Source organism: Kogia breviceps, chromosome 5 (genome assembly GCF_026419965.1).
Source record: "Kogia breviceps isolate mKogBre1 chromosome 5, mKogBre1 haplotype 1, whole genome shotgun sequence".
In the NCBI taxonomy this organism is placed as follows: domain Eukaryota; kingdom Metazoa; phylum Chordata; class Mammalia; order Artiodactyla; family Physeteridae; genus Kogia; species Kogia breviceps.
In genome coordinates this window covers 114,057,718-114,081,834 of record NC_081314.1, presented here as the reverse complement: position 1 = coordinate 114,081,834, position 24,117 = coordinate 114,057,718, and positions in this window count along the sequence as shown.

Genomic DNA, 24,117 nt, shown 5'->3' with positions numbered 1-24,117 from the left:
CTGTTGGGATGGGGGAAATAGACTTTGCATGTGAGAAGGACATTGAGTTCCAAAGGGTGGAATGTTATGGGCTGAAGTGTGTCCCCACAAAATTCATATGTTGAAACCCTAACCCAAATACCTCAGAATGTAGCCATTCTTAAAGATAAGATCTTTAAAGAGGTTATTAAGTTAAAATGAAGTCATTATAGTGATGCACTGATTCAATATGACTAATGTTCTTAGAAGAGGAAGATACACCAGAGATATGTATGTACAGAGAAAATACCATCTGAAGAGGAAGAAGAGGATAACACTCTGAAAGCCAAGGAAAGAGGCATCAGAGAAACCCCATTCTACCACCAGTTTCCAAAGTTGATCTTGGACTCCCAGTTTCCAAAACTATGAGAAAATAAAGTGTTGTTTAAGCTACCTAGTTTGGAGTATATTGTTATAGAAGCTAATATCATTATTATCAGAATTGTATGCAGTACACTACTTGGAGTAGAAATGGAACAGATACAAAAAAAAAAGCCATAAGTACTTTTAAAAACAAGTAAAGATAATAAATTATCTTGAGATGCATTTAAAAATCTGCTAAAAATTCTAACAACACCATTTATAGTAATAGTAATTCCTTCACTATTATTTATAACAAAAAAATAGTGACCAAGTTACTGGAAGTAAGCTATAAACAATGTTTTTCCAGTTTATACTTTTCTAACAACTCTATACTCCTATTCATACTTTACTATTTTAGAATATTTAAACAAAGCAATTTACTTTTAGCAAATTATTTTATTAGAAATTTTCACAGTAGTAGTGTCCTTGAGAAAATATTTTTATATTTAAGATAATCCATAACATTGGGATTAGTATACTTCAATATTCCTATAAAGGTAATCTTATATATACAAAATAGGTATACATACAAATATATACATATATACACACACACACTCATATACACAGACACATATATATATATATATGTATAAAAGCTCTACTCTTTAAGGGTCATATAAATAAAATTTCATGAAGGAAATGCATTGGAGATGCTAATCAGAGTTTTTCCTGGGTGTTAAAATTACTTGCTTATGTGAATATTTACTATTATGTATGAGTTAGAAACATGTAACACGCAGCCCTCCCTGGGTTGAAAACTTTTCATTGTTAATCTTATCTTATCATCTATCTATCTATCTATCTATCTATCTATCTATCTATCTATATATATATATACTTTTTAAAAATAGGCCAAGGTATTTGGTCAATACTGTGTCTTTAGGTATGTTCTAAGTGTTGAGATTTATTTAACTCCTACAAAAAGGATGTCACCAACATGGCAACATAGGTCATTACTGATTTGATCCCCATAATAAGAAGAATAACTGATAACTATTCATGGACAAGACACCACTGAAAGAATGTTATAACATGGGGATGAGGCTGAAGCAACCCCTACAGCACAGAGAACAAGACAGATTGCATTAGAGGGGTAAGAAGAGTAGCTACCTGCTGACCACATTACCCCTCTCCTTGGTTGACACACCATCATGCAAAAAGGTCTTCTCTGAACCTATGTTTCCTTCACTGAGGAAACAGAGTCTATAGGGGCCACCCAGACCCCCAGAATTTTGGGTCACTTTTTCTGGTTCCTGACTCTGGTTTCGCCCCATGAGTATTACAGGGAATCTATGGTCCTTGACCACTGAGAATCTGGTTGTGATGGAGAAAGAGAGAGGGGCTTATAATATCCCTCATTCAGACCTTAGCAGACCAAGTTCCTACCTTCAGAGCACAAGCAGTAGTCCAAACCAGAGGCTTTGATCACCTGCGGAACCAAGTTAAGTGGCACAGTCTAACCAGGGAAATTGGCAGAGTACAGGTTTGCCTGATTTGGGTCCACAAACAAGAAGATACACTGACGCTGGAGCCCTGTCTGTTCCCACTGCCTAGGTAGGGGAGCTGAGCCATAACCCCATCCAATACTAAACATGGTTCTGGGTCCTTTCTGACCATAAGGGCTGGCAAGAACACCTGGAAACTGCATAGCCCAGCAAGGTTCAAGCTGACAGAATGGTAAGCAGGGCTGATCATCTCCAGAGCAAAGCTAATACTGGGCATGGAGGTTTCCCTTGCAATGAGTAGGAAGGGAAGTTAATTCATAGCTCCACATGTTGCTGAATGTAGCTCTCAGCTCCTACTGACCAGAAAGCATTTGGGGGGAAATTTTGGAGGTGACTGGAGGGGACATTCCCATGTTACAGATAGGGGAGCTGACCCATAGCCCTACCCACTTGTGCATGTAACTTCTGGCCTCTCTGGCCAGAGAGGACGGTAGGAATGCCTGGAGACTGCATAGTCCAGCAAGCTCCAGCAGAGAGGTGAGGAGGAAGAGCTAACAGTTCACAAAATCCTTTCCAGAGAGGACAAACAGTCCTCTCTGAAAGCCAGTAACTCTGTCAGCCAGGGAACATTGGGTATGGGTCAGCTTGAGTCAAGACCACAAACAAAGAGCCTTAATGGCTCTGGAGCTGCTTCTAATGCTGGGTCTGGTGGGCAGGAAAACTAATTCATAGCCCTGTTTATTACTGAATACAGCCTTTAGCTCACCTAATTTGGGAACCTAACCAGAGTACACAAGAAGCTGCATAGCCCATCCAACAGCCCAACTTATCATGGCAATTAAACAGAGAGCACAGTCCACGGCTTTCCCTATCTGCAGAGCAAAACTGGTGGCCTCACCTTACCAGAGAATTTGGTACACACTCTTGCCTGATTCAAGTCCCCAAACAATTAGCTGTACAAGCCCTGGGCCATATCCTGCTGCCCTGCCATGACAGGGAAGATAATTCATAGTCCCACCTACTGCTGAGTAGAGTATCCAGTCCTGATTGGCTAGTAAAACCCTGACCAGAACATCCAGGCAACTGTGGAGACCATTTTACACTCTTACTTGGACAGGGAACCAAGCCAGATGTCCCATCCAAGAGTCCCCAGTGGCACCCCACACCCCATAACCTCAGGGCTTGGGCAATTGCCTCACCCTAAAATATACCCTGATAACAGGCTCCACCTGCCCAAGGACATTACCAGCAGACACATACAGAAACCCAAACTGAGCTGACTGGTGGAGAACTCTCTCTGTCAAAGCAAACCTGTGAAGTCTGGAGAAGAGGAAATGGCATACCCAAATGCCAAGACACAAATGGAAGGAATCAAGGATCATGAAAAATCATGTAAATATAACACCATGAACTGATACTAAAGAAAACAACATCTATGAAATGTCTGACAAAGAATTCAGAATGATCCTCTTAAAGAAGTTTAGTGAATTACATGAACATACAGACAAATATTCAACAAAATTAGGAAAGCAATGCATGAACAAAATAAGTTCAACAAAGAAAGAGAAACCATCCAAAGGAAAAAAATCCCAAACAAATGAACAGAAATCCTAGAGTTGAAAAATACAATGAATTGATGAATTCGATAGAGAGCTTCAAAAGCATTCTTGACCATGAAGAAGAATCAGTGATCTGAAAGATAGGACATTTGAAATTACCCAGAGGAGAAAAAAGCAAAAAGAATGAAAAAGAGTGAAGAAAGCCTACAGGACTTATGGGACACAATTAAAAGAAAGAGTATTCATGTTATGGAAATTCCAAAATGGCAAAATGAAAGAGAAAGGGACAGAAACTATATTTAAGGTAATATTGGCTGAAAAATTACAAAATGTGGGGAAAAAAATAGACATCCAGATTCATGGGGCCCAAAGACCACCAAATAATTTGATTCTGAATAGGGCTACACTGAGATACATTATAATAAAATTGTCAAAAGACAAAGACAAACAAATAATTTTTAAAACAGCAAAAGAGAGAATTTATATATGAGAACCCCCGTAAAACTGTTGGTGGATTTCTCAATAGAAACTGTTCAGGTCAGTGTAGAAAGTCATGATATATTAAATATTAAAAGAAAGAATTGCCAACCAAAAATTCTATACCCAGCAAATCTGTCTTTCAGAAATGAAGGAGGGATAAAGACTTTCTTGAACAAACAAAAGCTGAGGAAGTTCATCACCATTAGACTTGCCTTACAAGAAATGATAGAGTTCTTTGAGTAGAAGTAAAAAAGGACTCTAATTAACAATCATAAAAACATAAGAAAGTAGGGTAAAACTTGCTGGTAAAAGTAAATATATAGTCAAAGTTAGATTCCATATTATGGTGATGGTGATGAATAATTCACTTACAACTCTAGTTTAAAAGATAAAAAACAAACATTGTAAAAATAACAATAACTATGATCATCTGTTATTAGTTACATAATATAAAAAATATGAAAATTGTAACATAATAACCTACAATGTGAAGGGAAGGAGACATGAAAATTGTAAAATTTAGGAATTTTATTGAAGTTATTATCAGCTTAAAGTATGATGTTATAAGAATAGGGTTTTCTCTTGTGATTACCATGAGGCTTATATAAAACATCTTAAGATTATAAAACCCTACTTTTACAAATATTTATGTGCCTCACATCAGAGCACATACATACATAAAGAAAAAATGATAGAGCTAAAGGAGAAAATAACAGTAATTAAATAATAGTTGGGGACTTCAATAACCCATTATCAACAATAAATGTTGAGACAGACAGAGAATCCCAGACAGAGAATCAATAAAGAAATATCTGTTTGAAAAACACTATAGACCAAATCAAACTACAGACATACATAGAACATTCTATCGGTCAATAGCAGAATACATATTCTTCTCAATCACACTGGGACCATTTTCTAGGATAGACAATATATTAGGCCACAAAACAAGACCTAGCAAATTCAAGAAGATTGAAACATACCAAGTATCTCTTCTGACCACAACTGTATGAAACTAGAAATCAATAACAGGAGGAAAATTGGAAAATTCATGAATATATAGAAATTAACACTCTCCTGAAAAGCCAATAGATGAAAGAAGAAATTAAATGGGGAATAAAAAATATCTTGGGATGAACAAAAATGGGAATACAACATGCCAAAACTTATGAGATGCAGCAAAAGCAGTTCTAAGCAGGAAATCATATATTAAGAAACAATAAAAATTCCAAATAAACATCCTAGCTCTATGCCTTAAAAACCTAGAAAAAAACCAATAAACTTAGCCCAAATTTATCAGAAGGAAGTAAATAAAGATTTAAGCAGAAATAAATAAAATAAGAGAATAAGAAAACAATAGAAATGGTAACTGAACTGAATTGGTTCTTTGAAAAGGTAAACAAAATTGACAAACTGTTACCTAAACTAACCAAGAAAAAAAGAGAGGATCTAATTCAAATTATAAAAGTAAAAGAAGACATTTCTATTCATACCACAGAAATACTAAGATTCATAGCTGATTGCTAAGAACAACTAAATGCCAACAAACTTGACAACCTAGAAGTAATGGAAAAAGTCTTAGAAACATATAACCTACCAAGATCAACTCAGAAAGAAACAGAAATTTTGAAAAAAATTAATTACTAATAAGTAGATTGAATCAGTAATCAAAAATCTCCCAATGAAGAGAAGCCCCAGACCAGATGACTTCACTGGTGGATTTTACCAGTAAAACTTTTAAAGGAGAATTAAGGCCAATCCTTCCCAAATTCTTCAAAAAAATTGAAGAGGAGGGAACATTCCCAAACTCATTTTACAAAGCCAGCATTACCCTGATGCCAAAGTCAGAAAAGAACAATGCCAGAAAAGAAAACTCCAGGTTGATGTCTGCAATGAATATAGATGCAAAAATTATCAATAAAATACTAGCAAACCAAATTTAGCAAGACATTAGAAAGATCATTCACCATTATCAAGTGGAATTTATCCCTGGGCTGCAAGGATCCTTCAACATACACAAATCAATCAATGTGATACATCACATTAATAATATGAAAGAAAAAAATCATATGATGAGATCAATAGATGCAGAAAAAACATCTGACAAAACTCAACATCTGTTTATGATAAAAGCTCTGAACAAATTAAGGCATAGAAGGAATGTATTTCAATAAAATAAAGGTCATATATGACAAGCCCACAGCTAAGATCACACTCAATGGTGAAAGGTTGGAAGCTTATCCTCTAAGATCAGGAACAAGAAAATGGTGTCCACTCTTACCATTTACTGGAAATTCTAGCTAGAGCAGTGAGGCAAAAAAATTAAAAATAAAATAACTTTTAAAAAGGCATCAGAATTCAAAAGGAAGAAGTAAAATTGTCTCTATTTGCATATGACATGAATTTATACATAGAAAATGCTAAAGACTCCACCAAAAACTGTTAGATCCAATCAGCAAATTCAGTAAAGTTGCATGACACAAAATTAACATACAAAAACCAGTAATGTTTCTATACACCAACAATGAATTACTTGTAAATAAAAATTATGCCACTTGCAATATTAAGAATATATTAAAAACAAATATCAAAACCAAAAATATTTAGGAATAAATTTAACCAAGAAGGGTAAAAATCTTTACTGTGAAAACTATCAGAAAATGATGAAAAAATATCAAAGAAAACACAAGTAAAAATGGAAAAGTATCCAGTGTTCATAGATTGGAAGAATTAATATTGTTAAAATGTCAATGCTACCAAAAGCCATCTGTAGATTCAGTGCACTCCCTATCAAGATAGAAATGGCATTTTGTGTAGAAGTACAAAAAATTCTAAAATTTATATGCAATCACAAAAGACCTTGAATAGCTGAAGAAATCCTGAGAGAAAGAACACATCAAACATTCTACTTCCTCATTTAAATCTATATAATAGTTATATCAAGCTACAGTAATAAAAATTGTGCAATATTGGCATAAAAGAAGACAGATAAACAAACTGGACAGAACTGAGAGCCGAGAAATAAACCCAAGCATATACGGTGAACTAATTTTTGACAAGGGAGCCAAGAATAATCAATATAGGAAAGACAGTATCTTTAATTCATGGTGCTGGGAAAAATGGATATTCAAATGTAAAAGAATAAAATAAGACACTATCTTACACTACTCACAAAAATTAACTTGAAATAAATTAAGGACTTAAATGTAAGACCGGAAACTATAAAACTGTTAGAAGAAAACAGAAAAATTACTCCTTGATATAGGCCTTGGCAATGATTTTTTGGATATGACACTTAAGCACAAACTACAAAATAAAAAGTAAACAAGTGGTACTATATCAAACTAAAAAACGCCTGCACAGAAAAAAAAAAAAAAAAAGTAAAAAATGCAACCTATAGAATGGAAAAATATTTTCAAACCATATATCTGATAAGGGGCTAATATATAAAATATAAAGAAAAATAGCAACAAAAACAAATAATCCAATTAAAAAATAAGCAAAGGAGCTAAATGGGCAGTTTTTAAAGAAAGGTACACAAATGGCCAGCAGGTACATGAAAAGAAGTTCATCACTAATCATGAGGGAAATGCAAATCAAAACCATGAGATATCACGTCATGCCTCTTAGAACTGCCATCATCAAAAAGTCAAGAGATAAGACATGCTGGCAATGATACGGAGAAAAGGGAACACTTGTGCAATGTTGGTGGGATTACAATTGGTACAATCACTATGGAAAATAATATAGAAGATTCTCAAAACTTTAAAAGTAGAACTCTCATGTGATCCACCAATCCCATTTCTGGAAAAAAATTCAAAGGAAAGAAAAGGCATTGTCATAAGTGAAGTAAGTCATACAGAGAAAGACATATACTACATAATCTCACTTATATGTGTAATCTAAAAAAAAAAAAAAGAAAAACCCAAACTCATAGAAAAAAATTATATTTGTGATTACCAGAGGTGTGAGAATGGAGGTTGGTAGAACTGAAGGAAGGAATAAAAAGGTACAAAATACCAGTTATAAGATAAATAAATACTGGGGATATAATGTACATCATAACTATAGTTAATGCTTCTGTATATTTGAAATTTGCTGAAAGAATAAATCCTAAAATTCTCATCAAAGGAAAACATTTTTTTGTTAACTATATGAGTGGATGGTTGTTAACTAAACATTGTTGTAATCATTTTATAACATACATGTTTCAAGTCTTTATGCTGTACACCTTATCTTTATAAAGTGCTGTATGTCTATTATATCTCAAGAAAACTAAAAAAAAATTATTTCATTTTTTTCTATAACTTTTACAGTATCTTGGAGTAAATTATATGAAGATTAATGAATGTCAATTGACATTTATACATAGAAATTTTATGGAAGATGAGAAGGAAATGGGAATTTTATGAAATTTATTTTCTATCATATGGTCATCAATTGTACTTATGTGTCCTCTGAAAAACACAAACCCCTAAAATACAAACCCCTAATAACCCATCACAGTAATGTTTCTCACTAGAAAGACTGTTGACATTCTGGTGAACCAACTATTTACTTATTAAACACAATAATTCTCTTTAATTTTCATGACTATCAAAAATGCCCATACATATTTTCAAACGCCCTTGGAGTGGGGCTCAGAGATAAAGGGACAATATGAGAATAAAAGCAATAGATTGAAGTATACAGCCATGAACACTCTAGCAGAAGAAATACTAGAAACAGAAATAGAACTGTTTTCTTATGGATAAATCATATCTTTCTCTATTGACTAATCAGCTGTATGCATGTTTAACCCTTACAATCCTTTCTGGAAGGAATAAGGAAGAAGCAAGTTTCTACAATGGTAATGAATTCATGTTTCCATTACAGCACCTGTGAAAATCAGAGACTGGTTTTAGACCTCCCAAATATCCCCAAAGTGAATATGCTCTTGTGGAGATCAGGCAACAAAGCTGTCAGTAAATGTTGCAAGGCCTTTATATGTACAAAAGAGCTAGGGAGTTGGAAGATGTGGGAGTAAAATTTCTTCTCTTTTGCCCTTATATATCTTAGACGACCTTGCATTTCTAAGAACTGCAAGTGAACATTGTGGGAGTTGACAAGAAAGCATCTAAGAGTAACATTTCAACCTTGCTTTCTGAAAAGACCTTGAGACCCATTTCTCTCTGAATGGAAAGAAAGAGACTTGGTCTCAGAAAAGCAATAAATTGCTAAAAATGTCATTTCCATGATACAGTAGGATTCTAAGGCCTTCAAAAGCTGGCGTTATATTTTGTGTTACGTTTAAATAACAGACCTTCTTATCTTTATCTTCCTTTCAAGAGCCACATCCCACTACCTCCGCAGAAATGCATGATAAAGAAATGTGTGGAATAGAAATGCTACATTGTGAAAGGGGAACAAGAGAAATCTCACTTTACCATTTTAAGTTCCTTGTATATTTCTAATGCAATACAAGTATTCAAACTAATTGATAAAAACTGTAATATATGAAGCATTTTTATAACAGCTTTTCTAAAAGAACAGTGATTTAGGAACCAATTTTTAAAATTGTGGCCATCCTTAGATCAGTGGTAATTATTGATTTAATGTTGTTTGTTTAATTACACTGTTTTCTAAAAAATATCTTATGTATTTTTTAAGCAAAATTGAGAGAAAATTACATATAGTGATTTCCCACATCTTCCCTGTCCCACACATTAATAGCCTCCCCTATTATCTACCATGAGGTGGTACATTTGTTACCACTGATGAACCTACATTGACACAACAAAATTACCTGAAGCCCATAGTTTACATTTATGGCTCACTGTTTGTGTTGTACATTTTATGGTTCTATGGGTTTGAATAAATCTATGACATGTATCTATCATTACAGTGTCATATATTGTATCTTTACTGCTCTAAACATCCTCTACTTCTGTCTATTCATTCCTTACCCCCTAAGCCCTGGCAACTACTGATTTTTTAACTGTCTCCACAGTTTTGCCTTTTCCAGAATGTTGTATATTTGGAATTATAAAGCATGTATTCTTTTCAGACTAGCTTCTTGCACTAAGCATTATGGATTTAAGGTTCTTACATGTCTTCTCATGGTTCGATTGCTCATTTATTTTTAGTGAATAATATATTGTTTGAATGTACTACAGTTTATTTATCCATTTACCTACTGAAGGACATCTTTGTTGCTTCCAACTTTTAGTATTATGAATAAAGCTGATATACATATCCAGGTACAGGTTTCTGTGTAAACATAAGTTTTTCAATTCCTTTGGGTAATAACCAAAAATTTCACTGCTGGATTCTATGATAATATTATATTTAGTTTTATAAGTAACCAGCAGACTGTCTTCTAAAGTTGCTACACCATTTTGCTTTCATGCCAGAAATGTGTAAGAGTTTCTGTTGCTCTACTTCTTACCAGCATTTAGTATTGTCAGTGTTCTAGATTTGGGCTATTCTAAGAGGTGTATAGTGGTATCCCATTGTTTTCATTTGCCTTTCTCTGATGACATATGATATGGAGCATCTTTTTATATGCTTATGTGCCATTTGTATATCCTCTTCAGTGAGGTATCTGTTAAGGTCTTAGGCCCAGTTTTAATCATATTGTATGTCTTTATTGTTGAGATAAAAAGATTTTTGTGTATTTTGAATTAACAGTCCTTTATCACATGTCTTTTTCAACATTTTCTCCTAGTCTGTTGTTTGTCTTGTTCTCTTGACATTGTATTTTGCAGAGCATAAATTTCTAATTTTAGTGAAGTCGACATTGTCATTTATTTCATGGACCATTCTTTTGGTATTGTATCTAAAAAAGTCATCACCATTCCCGAGGTTGTCTAGTTTTTCTATCTTATTTTCTTCTAGGAGTTTACTAGCTTTGCATTTTACATTTAGACCTGTGATCCATTTTACTTATAAGATTTGTGTCTAGATTTACATTTTAGCATGTGGATGCCTAGTTGTTCTAGCACCATTTGTTGAAGAGACTATCCTTGCTCCACTGTATTGCCTTTGCTTCATCAAAGATCAATGAATTTCATTTATATGGGTCTATTTCTAGGCTTTCTCTTCTGTCCCATTACTTTTGTCTATTTTTCCAGTATCACACTATTTTGATTACTGTAGCTTTGTAGTAAGTCTTAAAGTCAGGTAGTATCACTCCTACTTTGTTCTTCCCTTCAATATATTTTCAGTTATACTGGGTCTTTCGTCTTTCTGTATAAACTTTAGAATTGAGTTTGTGGATATACCAAAATAACTTGCTGGAATTTTGATTGAGCTTACATTGAATCTATACATCAATTTTGGAAGAAATGACATCTTTACAATATTGAGATTTCCTGTCCATAAACATGGGACATTATTTAGATTTTTGTCCTTGTTCATCAGACTTTTGTAGCTTTTTTCATATTTATCTTATGCATATTTTATTAGATTTATATATAAGGTTTTCATTTTGAGGGCATGCTAATGTAAATGGTATTTTTTCTTTAATTTCAAATTCCACTTGCTCATTGCTTTACAGTAAAGCAAATGACTTTTGTATATTAATTTCATATCCTGCAACCTTACTATAATTGCTTGTAACTCAAGGAGATTTTTGGTCTATTCTGTTGGACTTCCTACATAGATGATCATGTCATTTGTAAATAAGACAATTTTATTTATTTCTTCTCATCTGTTTATCTATTATTTCCTTTCCTTGTCTAATTGCCTTACCTAGAACTTCCAGTATGATGTTGAGAAAGAATGGTGTGAAGGAACATCTTCATTTTGTAACTGATTTTAGTGGGAAAATTTCAAGTTTTTCACCATTAATTATGATGTTAACACTAGGATTTTTGTAGATATTCTACATTAAATTGAGGAAGTTCCCCTTTATTCCTACTTTGCTGATAATTTTTATAATGAATGAGTGTTGAATTTTGTCAAATGTCAAATGCTTTTTTGCATCAATTAATATGAACATGACTTCTTTTTCCTTTAGCCTGTTGTGATGAATTACATTGATTTTTGAATACTGAACAAGCCTTGCATACCTGGACTAAATCTCAGGTGTTTGTGGTATATAATTGTTTTGTATATTGTTGGATTTGATTTGTTATTATTTTGCCAAGAGTTTTTTGTATCTGTGTTCATGAGAGATACTGGTCTGTAGTTTGTTTTGTTTCCTTTTAATATCTTTGTCTGGTTCCATTAGTGTAGTGATGTCCTCATAGAATCAGTTAGGAAGTATCCCTCTGTTTCTATCTTCTGAAAGAGATTGTAGAGAATTGGTATAATTTCCTCCTTTAATGTTTAGTAGAATTCCCTAGTTTACCCACCTGAGGCTGTTTTTTGGTTTTGGAAGGTAATTAATTATTGATTAAATTTTAAATAGATACAGTCCTATTTAGTTGTCTAATTGTTGCTGTGTGAACTTTGGCAAATTGTGTCTTTCAAGGAATTGAGCCATTTAATCTAGGTTATTAAATTTGTGGGCTTAGATTAGTTCATAGTGTTCCTTGATTATTGTTTTAATGTCCACAGGATCTGCAGTGGTTTCCCCTCTTTCCTTTCTGATATTACTATAATGGGTCCTTTCTCCTTTCTTCTTAGTTAGCCTGTCTAGAGACATAATTTTATTGATCTTTATTTTTATTTTATAGAGGTGTAGATGATTTACAATGTTGTGTTAGATTCAGGTGTACAGTAAAATGGTTCAGTTATACATATACCTATATCCATTCTTTTTCAGATTCTTTTCTCCTGTAGCTTATTACAGAATATTGAGTAGAGTTCCCTGTGATATACAGTAGGTCCTTGTTGATTATCTGTTTTATATATAGTAGTGTGTATATGTTAATCCCAAACTCCTAATTTATCTCTCTCTCCCAACTTCCCCCTTTGGTAACCATAAAGTTGTTTTTGAAGTCTGTGAGTCTGTTTTGTAAATAAGTTCATTTGCATCAACTTTTTAGATTCCACATATAAGTGATATCATATGATATTTGTCTTTCTCTGTCTGACTTATTTCACTTAGTATGATAATCTCTAGGTACATCCATGTTACTGCAAATGGCATTATTTCATTCTTTTTAATAACTGAGTAATATTCCATTGCATATATGTACCACACCTTCTTTATCCATTCCTCTGTCACTCTTTTAAATGACATAATCTCTTAAAGAACAAACTTTTTGTTTTACTGTCTATATTGATTTGCTAGTTTCAATTTGATTGATTTCTGTTCTAATTTTTATTTTCTTCTACTTACTTGGATTGAATTTTCTCTTGTTCTTCCTGTTTCCTAATATGGAAACAATGATTTTAGATCTTTCTCCTTTTCTAACTTATGCATTTAATGCTATAAATGTCCCTGTAATCAGTGCTCTTCATTAATTTCACATATTTTGATAAATTGTGTTTTAATTTTAATTTAGTTCAAAATATTTTTTTCATTTCTCTTGAGATATCTTATTTGATCTATATATTGTTTAGATGTGTGTCATTTACTCTGCATGTATGTTGGAATTTTCCATTTATCTTTCTGTCTTTGATTTATAGTTTCATTTCATTGTGGTCTGAGAGCAAACATCAGGTGATTTCTATTATTTTCAGTTTGTTAATATAGCCCATAATGTGACCCATCTTTGTGAATGTTTCATGTGAGCTTCAGAAAAAAATTGTATTCTTCTGTATTGGATGAAGTAGTCTACAGATGTCAATTATCTCCAGTTGATTGATGGTGTTGTTGAAGTCAAATAGGTCCTTGATGAATTTCTCCTGTTGTATATTTGTTCACTTCTGATAGAGAAGTGTTTAAGCCTCCAACTATGATAGTGGATCTATTTATCTTTGCAGTTCTGTTAGTTCCCATCTCCTTTAGTTAATGCTCTATTGTTAGGCAAATATCCTTTTCATTGTTATGTTTTTGGATAACTGATTTCTTTATCGTTATGTAATACACTTCATTATTCCTGATAACTTTCCTTCCTTTGAAGTCAGTTCAACCTGAAATTAATAGAGCTATTCCTTGTTTCTTTTGATGAGTCTTAGTACAGTATTGATTAGTATTAATACAGTATATTTTCCTTCATCCATTCACTCTTAATCTACATGTCTTTATATTTAAAATGGGTTTCTTAAAGACAAAATATAGTTGAGTACTATTTTTGACAAACTCTGACAATCTCTATCTTTTAAATGGTGCATTTAGACCACTGACATTCAAAGTGATTATTGAAATAACTCGATTAATATCTACCATATTTCTTAACGTTTTCCTTTTTGTGTCCATAGTCTTTGTTCCTATTTTGCCTTCCACTCGTTTTCTGCCTTTTGTGATTTTAACTGAACATTTTATATAGCTCAATTTCTCTCCTTTTATAGCATAGCAGTTTAGTTCTTTAAAAAAAAATAGTGGTTTTCTGAGGGTTATTAACATACACTTATATGTAATCAAAATCCACTTCCCATAACACTATACTTCTTCGTGGGTAGTGAGAGTACCTTATAAAAACAAAATAATTCTAATTCCTCCTTTCCATCCCTTGTATCATTGTCACCATTCATTTCACTTATATATAAGCATACATAAGTGCATATATATATCAATACATTATTATATATACCACATATATAATATATATATAATTGTATGTATAATACATAAAAAATATATATAAGCTACATAATCAAATACATTATTGATATTATTATTTGTACTAAGTCTTACCTATTCAATTCATTAAGAGTAAGAATAATAAATGTAATCTTCACTTATTCCTTCTTTAATGCTTTGCTTATATATATATATATATATATATATATATATATATATTCAGGTTTTTGAACTATATTATTTTCCTTCTCTCTAAAGAACTTCTTTTAACTTTTCTTGCAAGGCACATCTACTCGTAACAAACTCCCTCAGTTTTTGTTTGTCTGAAAAAGTCTTTATTTCTCCTTTACTTTTGAAATAATTTTGCTTTTTACAGAATTTCTAGGTTCATGGTTCTCTTTTCTGTCAATACTTTTAATATTTTACTCCACTCTCTCTTTTACATATTTTCTGAGAAGTTGGAAACAATTCTTACCTTGTTCTTCTATAGGTAAGGTGTTTTTTCCTCCTTTTTTCAGGAATTTTCCTGTATTTTTGGTTTTCTGTAGTTTGAAAATAATATTCCTATATGTAGCTTTCTGGACATTTATTAAATTTGGTTTCTCTGAGCTTCCTAGACCTGTGGTTAGGTGTCTGACATAAATTTGGGGAAATTATTAGCCAATATTTTTTCAAACACCATATCTGTTCTTTTTTCTCCACCTGATATTCTCATTAAGTGTATGTTACATATTTATAGTTGTCCCACAATCCTTAGACATCCTTTTCTGTTTTTATTCTTTGTTCTCTTTGCCTTTCAGTTTTCAAGGATTTTATTAGTACATTCTCTAACTCAGATATTCTTTCCCCATCTTTTTCCAGTCCACTAATAAGCAAATAAAAGATATTCTTAATTTCTGCTACAGTGTTCTTGACCTCTAGTATTTTTCTTTTGTTCTTTTTTTAAGGATTTCCATGTCTCTGCTTACACTGACCATCTATTTTTACATGCTGTGTACCTTCTTCATTAAAGTCCTTAGCATATTAATTATAGCTGTTTTAAACTCACAGTCTACTAATTCCAACATCTTTGCCATATCTGGTTTTGCTGCCTGCTCTTTGTTTCCAAAAGCAGTACCAAATTTCTTTTGGTAAGCCTTGTAAGTTTTTCTTCACAATGAGACATAACTTACCAGGTAAAAGAAACTGCTATAAATAGGCTTTTAGTAAAGTGATGGTGAGGTATGGGGTAAGGGAAAGTTTTCTGTAGTACTATTATTTTATCTGTCTTTCAGTGAGCTTATGCCTCTGAACTGTGAGCATTGCAATATATATATTTTCCTCATAGGTTGGACAGGATGGTTAGAGTGACTGGAGTTAGGTATTTCCCTTTCCCCAGATCACTTTGGCTCTGATAATATCCCAGCAAGTTCGACTATGGTTAAGTAGTTTCCTCTGAAAGCAGTCCTTGTTAACAATAGTTCTTTTGTATATTTTGAAAGGGTTCACTTTGCTCTCCCCTGCCAGAAGCCGGAGGGGATTTTTCTCTGATATTTATTGTGGGAAACTGGCAGACATCCTGTGCCTATGTCACAATATTGTGAGAGCCTCCCTATGACTGCGTCTTTCTCAAGTTTTAACTCTCACACTGTTTACACTGAATTTTGAGCAATTTGTAAATTACAGTTCATGGTTTCCTACCCAAGCACTTCCCATAGAGGTTTCTGTTTATGATTTTCTACTCAGGTAAGCAGTGACTCCCTATATTCTTCTGTCTCTCCCATCTTGGGGAAGCAGTTTCCCCTGTGTCCTCCCCTCTCCTACAGATCAAAGAAGAGTTATTTTTTTTTTTTTTCAATCTGTTCAAGTTTTTACTTGTTTAAGAATGCCTTAATGATTTCTAAGCTCTTTCCATGTGGAAATGGAAACTGGTACAAACACTTTTGGGTTTTAATTTGGTATTATTTTGCATATAGAGGAAAAAAAATCAGATAATTATAAATGAAAAACAATGTATCACTATTAATTTACGAAAATCTTAACATTCTGTTTTTTGGGATTTTTTTTTACTTTGTATATTTTGTTTGGTTTGATTTTTTTTAAATAAAGATGAAGTTTCATCCTTGGCAATCACATAAAATACAGTCGTAGTAAACTCTAAGAAATCATTATCTAGTCTTGGATAATCTAAAATAAATCTTGCAGACAAAGGTCTTTCTGAAATAGATGCAATATATCCTTAGAGCAGGATCAAATTACATTCTTTCTGGCTCAGGACAGAGAGTTCACTATTAAATAGGGAACTAGATCACCTAATAATGTTGTTGGCTACACATCAAGATATGTGTGACTACTGGATTGGCTAGATATTTTTGTCTCACTCATGTGAAGGCAGCATAATTATTGATTTTTTTTTTTTTTTTTTTTTTTTTTTTTTTTTACCAATTCCACATACCTTAATCATCAATGGAAAATACTTCTTACATATATAATGCTGAAATACAAGCTTTTAGAAGATATAACAATAACAGTATTTGATGCACTTGTAATGTTAACTAACCAGCAAAAAGGTGTATGCCACTGTTTAAACAAATTATCCTGTGCTGCTTTAATGTGGTTATTATACAGACAATATGGCCATTTTCACATCATGCATCTTTATACAGTAAATTGCTATTGATAGGAAATCACAAGTAAAAATTTAATAGATAGTTCTAAATTGCTTTGCAAAGTATTTTCATGCCTACACTAAGAGAAGGAGACTTTCTCCTTCTCTAGAAATGTTCCCTTATTGATATTTTCATTATAATTTTTAGATTCCAGGTGAGGGTGAACAACAATTTTTGTCTTTTCTCTTCTAAACTCATCTTTTGTAAATACATTTCTTTGTCACATTCGTTTTTGTAGTCTTTTACACTTTGATTTGTAAAAGTTATTATATACTCTGGACACCAAATGGTTGAATAATTTGGAAATATCTCCTTGTAACTACCAACACTTCTTTTCACTTAGGTTATGTTCTTTATTGTATTGAATGTAAACTTCAATAAAGCCAAATTTACCAATATTTTGCTTTATGATGTACAGTTTCAGTGTTATTTAGGCAATCCTACCAAACACCAAGGTTATGGTATTATTGTCTAATGTTTCCTTGTAAACATTTACTTATTTTGTTTAATACATTTAAGTTTTTTTATTTTTATAGATGATGTAATGCAGAGGTCTACTCTTAATTTTATTACATGACAATAACTGAATGTCCCAGGATTATTTGTGAAGAGTTAGTCCTTTATTCATTGATTTGTAAATAATTGGCAAATACCAAGTTTCAATTTATCTATGTATCTGCTTCAATTAATCTATTATTCCTGAGAAAAAAATTTAATGTCCATAAAATTGACTTTCCCTTTAGTTTTCTTGAAGTTAAATGTGTTCCAAAATTCTTAACTTCACAAAATTTATTAAGGAAATACTGTAGGTATACTCTGTATTACACTGCATCCCCAGTATGGTCAAGGGCAACACTTTGTATGAGACTAATTAAAATTTATGTAACAAAAAATATTCATATTACATGACATAAGTAATAACCCTAAATATGCTCACATCGCTTCATGTCAGATTTTTCACCTAATTTGTTCAGCTCAGGTCAGATTTTTTTCTATAACATTAGTTATGAAAATCTTTAAAATTCTGAAAAATTTTAATGGCTATATTAATAGGATTAATTTTACAGAAGCTATGTAAGACCTCTATATTTTAAGTGACAAAACATTGTTAATGGAAGTTAACATATACCTAAATAAATGGAGATATATCTTGTATTTATGGATTAGAAGATTCAATATTTCTAAGATTATAATTATTCCCAGTTTTATTTATAGATTCAAAGAAGTTTCAATTATAATCCTAGCAGGCATGTTAAAGATCTATATACAGTTTTTCTAAAATTTATATTAAAAAAGGATTTATAATATTAAAAAGTAACTTGAAGTTCCAATTGAAAGACCTTATTTTTAGACTAATTTTTAAGTTAGAATAATCAAGACAGCAGCATTGACATGAGAATAGCCATATAAGATCAATGAAATGAATTCAGAAATAAAGCAAAACTTACTTGGCAAATTAATGTTTGAAATTAGCAGCATAATTCAAAGGACTAAATATAGATTTTTTTATACATAAGGCACTGGAACAACTGGATATCTAAATTTTCTTTTTTAAAAATAATGCTGAAATTTACATCATACAATATAGACCTAAATATAAAGGACTAAATTATAATAATTCTATAAGAAAAGAGGGGAAATATTTGTTACCTTGCAATAGATGAAGATTAATTGAAGAAGGCACAAAAGCACAGGTTATAAAATTAAAAGTTATATAAAGCACTTCATCAAAATTAACAACTCTTTTCCTCTTCCAAAGATACAAATAAGGAAATGAAAATATAAGTACAAAAATAGGAAAAATATTCAGAATTCATAATCTGAGGAAAGGTTTGTATGCAGCATTAACAAAGGTCTTTTAAAATTCAAAACAAAGGAAAACCAAAATCATTTAAAAATGGGAAAAATTGACCTGACACTTCAAAGATATATGAATGGACAGTAAGCACATTAAGTTGCAAGATCATTAATGATTAAGAAAATGGCAATTTAAATCACAATGAGATACCATGACATTCATACCAGAATGGCTAAAATTAAGAAGACTGAAATAACATGTGTTGGTAAGTATGTGGTACAACTGAAGTTCTCAGAGATAGTTGATAGGAGTAAAAAATGCTATAATCACTTTAGAAAACCAAGTTGCCAGTGTTTTATAAAGTAAAACATACACAGCAATCCAAATCATAGGTATTTAACCATGAGAAATAAACTGTATTATACATAGGAAGATGTTATACATACCATTGCATAAAAATATTAAAATGCCTAGGAGTAAACCCTTATAAGGAGGCAAAAGACCTGTACTCCAAAAGCTATCAGATACAGATGAAAGAAACTGAAAATTATATAAAATGGATGGAAATATATAATATGTTCTTCAACTGGAAGAATCAACATTGTTAAAATGAACATACTACCCAAGGAAATCTACAGATTCAACACAATCTTTATTAAATTACCAATGACATTTTTCACAGAACTGGAACAAAAAAGAATTTTAATTTGTATGAAAACACAAAAGACCCTGGATAGCCAAAGCAATCCTGAGAAAGAAGAATGGAACTGAAGGAATCAAACTCTCTGACTTCAGTCTACACTACAAAGCTACAGTCATCAAAACATTATGGTACCGGTACAAAAACAGATATGTAGATCACTGGAACAGGATAGAAGGCACAGATATAAATCCTCACACTTATAGTCAGTTAATCTACAAAAAAAGAGGCAAGAATATACAATGGAGAAAAGAATCTCTTCAATAAGTGGTTCTGGGAAAACTGGACAGCTACATGTAAAAGAATGAAATTAGAGAATTCTCTAACACCATATATAAAAATAAACTCACAATGGATTAAAGCCCTGAATGTAAGACTGGATACTATAAAACTCTTAGAGGAAAACACAGGCAGAAAACTCTTGAACATAAGTCGCAGCAATACTTTTTTGGATCCATCTCCTAGAATAATGGAAATAAAAAATAATAATAATAAACAAGTGAGACCTAATTAAACTTAAAAGCTTTTGCACAGCAAAGGAAAATATAAACAACATGAAAAGACAGTCTGTGGACTGGAAGAAAATATTTGCAAATTATGCTACCAACAAGAGATTAATTTCCAAAATGTACAAAACAGCTCATACAAAAAAAAAAAAAAAAAAAAAAAAAAAACACCTTAATAATAGCTTAATAACAACAACCAGAAAAAAACAACCCAATCAAAAAATGGGCAGAATATCTAAATAGACATTTCTCTATAGAAGACATACAGATAGTGAACAGGCAGAGAAAAAGATGCTCAACATCATTAATAGAGAAATGCAAATCAAAACTGCAATGAGGTATCACTTCACACCAGTCAGAATAGCCATCATCAAAAAGTCTACAAATAATAAATGTTGGAAACGGTGTGGAAAATGCTGGAAAGGAACCCTTATACACTGTTGGTAGGAATGTAAATTGATACAGCCACTGTGGAGAACAGTATGGAGGTTCATTAAGAAACTAAAAATAGAGTTACCATATGATCCTGCAATCCACTCTTAGGCATATATCTGGAGAAAACTCTAATTTGAAAAGATATACGTGCCTCATTTTTCATAGCAGTTCTATTTACAATAGCCAAGACATGGAAGCAGCCAAAATATTCATGGACAGATGAGTGGATAAAGAAGATATGCTATATATCTATACAATGAAATATTACTCAGATATAAAAAAGAATGAAATAATGCCATTTCAGCAATATCTATGGACCTAGAGATGTTCATACTAAGTGAAATGTCAGAGAATGACAAATATTATGATATAATTTATATGTGGAATCTAAAAAAATGTACAAATAAACAATTACAAAACAGAAATATTCACAGACATAGAAAACAAATGTGTGGTTACCAATGGGGACAGTGGTAGGTGCAGGGAGAGGTAAATTAGGAATTTGGGATTAACATATTCACACTACTAAATATTCAGTGTAAGATAGATAAACAAGAAGAACCTACTGTATACCACAGGAAACTCTATGAAGTATCTTGTAATAACCTATAAGGGAAATAATCTGAAAAAGAATATATATATATATATATATATATATATATATATATATATATATATAACTGAATAATTTTGCTGTACACCTGAAACTAACAAAACATTGCAAATTAACTGTACTTCAATTATTTTAAGTTTCATAAAAGGTGTTGTTCATACACCTTTGTTCATAATAAAAAGTGGAAACAACCCTAATGCCTATCACCTGGTAAATAGATAACCAAATTATTATCTATCTGTAGTCTGGAATACTGTTCAGTAATAAAAATGAATAAATTTCTGACAGGTCCAAAAACATGGACAAATATCACAAGCATTGTGTTATATTAAAGGAGTGAAATGTAGAAGTATATATCTTTTATGATTCTATTTATTTGAAATTCAATAAAATATAAATTTATAGAGACAGAAAACAGAGCCATGCTTCCTAGATTCTGGGGAATGGATTGACCCCAAAGCATCATGAAAAAAGATTTTTGGAAGAAGTAAAATGTTTATATCTTGATTTTGAAGTAGTTACAAAGTGAGCTATGAATGTCAAATTTCCTAATCTATACACTTAAATGAGTTGAATTTTATTGTCTAAAAATTATATCTCAATAAACATGGGATAAAATCAAATTAAAGAAAGTATTTGAAGTGGAATATTACAAGCAAAATAAATGGCCATAGTAGGGTATAAACAATGCTTAAATGACTGTCTCAGAAAATTTTCCAGTTATCTCAGTATCTAAGGAAAGAATATATTATTAAAATAATCTTAATTACTAAAACCTGATACTGAATACATTCCCTATACAGTGCATCAAGTAAAATTCTAAGACAGTAATATCACATGGCTAAAACAGATTTATTTCCTGAGGTCTTACAGTATCAGTTAAGCAACTAGTTTGCTAAATTTGGTATAGATTTAATTTGGCCACTGAATGCATAATCTAGATTTCAGATAATTTCTTTTCTCATGTGCACTGATCCCTATGGCAATAAATGAATAAAGGATATTTCACTGTTTGAACACCTCTAATTTAAGGCAACTCAATCAACCCTCTTCATTGAAAGATTCTGGACTACAATTACAGCATTAATGTCTACCTGTCAGTTCTTTTCAGGTCTGGTACCAGAGAGTAATTGCATCTCATGTATTTTCTTGTGGAAATTGCTTCATACCTGGAAGTGATATTTTCTCCTTTAATCATTTCTTCTGTATGATGTAACTGTGAGTCACATAGAGGACTTTTTAGCTACAATATTCCAATATGATTCCCCCTAATCTGGACACCATCCAGTTTAAAAATAATAATAATTTATAAGGATTCAGCAATGTCAAAGGTACATTTGATAATAAGAAAGTCACAGTATCTTTGCAATGTGACACAATATTTGTACAATGTTATGATTTTTAAGGTTCATTATAGTCCGGGAAGACTATTTCCAAAATTTTTACAGATAGTATTTTGACACTTAATTTGTCACCTTATGCTTTAAAGACTTCTTGATACAATGTAAGTTCTTAATAGTTGACTAAAACATTATAATTAAAAAAAAATATTACCATTAGAGGATTTTAGTAGCTCTACCAAAACACCCATGGGTCTATCATAGAAAATTAAAACCAGTGACAGACATGTATAAACATCATAAAACTTAATTGTGTATTTATATATTTCAAGTATATTTCAATGTGAGTTAATGAGGTAACATATATAATCATTCATCAAATATTTTGAGCTTCAATATTTACAACTGTCCCTTTATAAAAGTCTTTAGCCCAATTATATTAAATATAATTTTATCCCAATTATCATCTAAAGCAAAATTACCTTTCTCACTTAGCTTTCCTAAAGCTTTACTTATAATAATCTTTTTATCTTCAACTAATGCTGTAAGTTCCTCCAGCTCATCTTATTTCTTCTGTAAATTCCCCCGTAAATGTATCTGAACAGACTGATTCAAGATGGTGGAGTAGAAGGATGTGTGCTCACTCCCTCCTGCGAGGGCACTGGTACCACAAATAACTGCTGAACAATCATCGACAGGAAGACACTGGAACTCACCACAAAAGATACCCCACATCCAAAGACAAAGGAGAAGCTGCAAAGAGATGGTAGAAGGGATGCAATCACAATAAAATCAAATGCCAAAACTGTTGGATGGGTAACTCACAAACTGAAGAACAATTATACCACAGAAGTCCACCCACTGGAGTGAAGGTTCTGAGACCCATGTCAGACTTCTCAACCTGGGGGTCTGGCAGAGAGAGGAGGAATTCCCAGATAATCAGACTTTGAAGGCTAGTGGGATTTGATTGGAGAACTTCGACAGGACTGGGGTAAACAACTCTTGGAGGGCACACAAAGTAGTGTGTGGATCAGAACAGAGGGGAAGGAGCAGTGACCCCATAGGAGACTGAATGAGATCTACCTGCTAGTGTCGGAGGTTATCCTGCAGAGTCAGGGGGTGGCTGTGGTTCACAACAGGGACAAAGACACTGACAGCAGAAGTTCTGGGAAGTACTCCTTGGCATGAGCCCTCCCTGAGACTACCATTAGCCACACCAGAGAGCCTGTAGGCTCCAATGCTGGGTTGCCTCAAGCCAAACAAACAAAAGGGAGGGAACTCAGCCCCACTCATCAGCAGACAAGTGGATTAAAGTTTTACTGAGCTCTGTCCACCAGAGCAACACCAAGCACTACCCACCACAAGTTCCTCCCATCAGGAACCTTGCAGGAGCTTCTTAGATACCCTCATCTACAGAGGGCAGACAGCAGAAGCAAGAAGAACTATAATCCGGCAGCCTGTGGAACGAAAACCACATTCACAGAAAGATAGACAAAATGAAAAGGCAGAGGACTATGTACTAGATGAAAAGAAAAGATAAAACCACAGAAATATAACTAAATGAAGTGGAGAAAGGCAACTTTCCAGAAAAAGC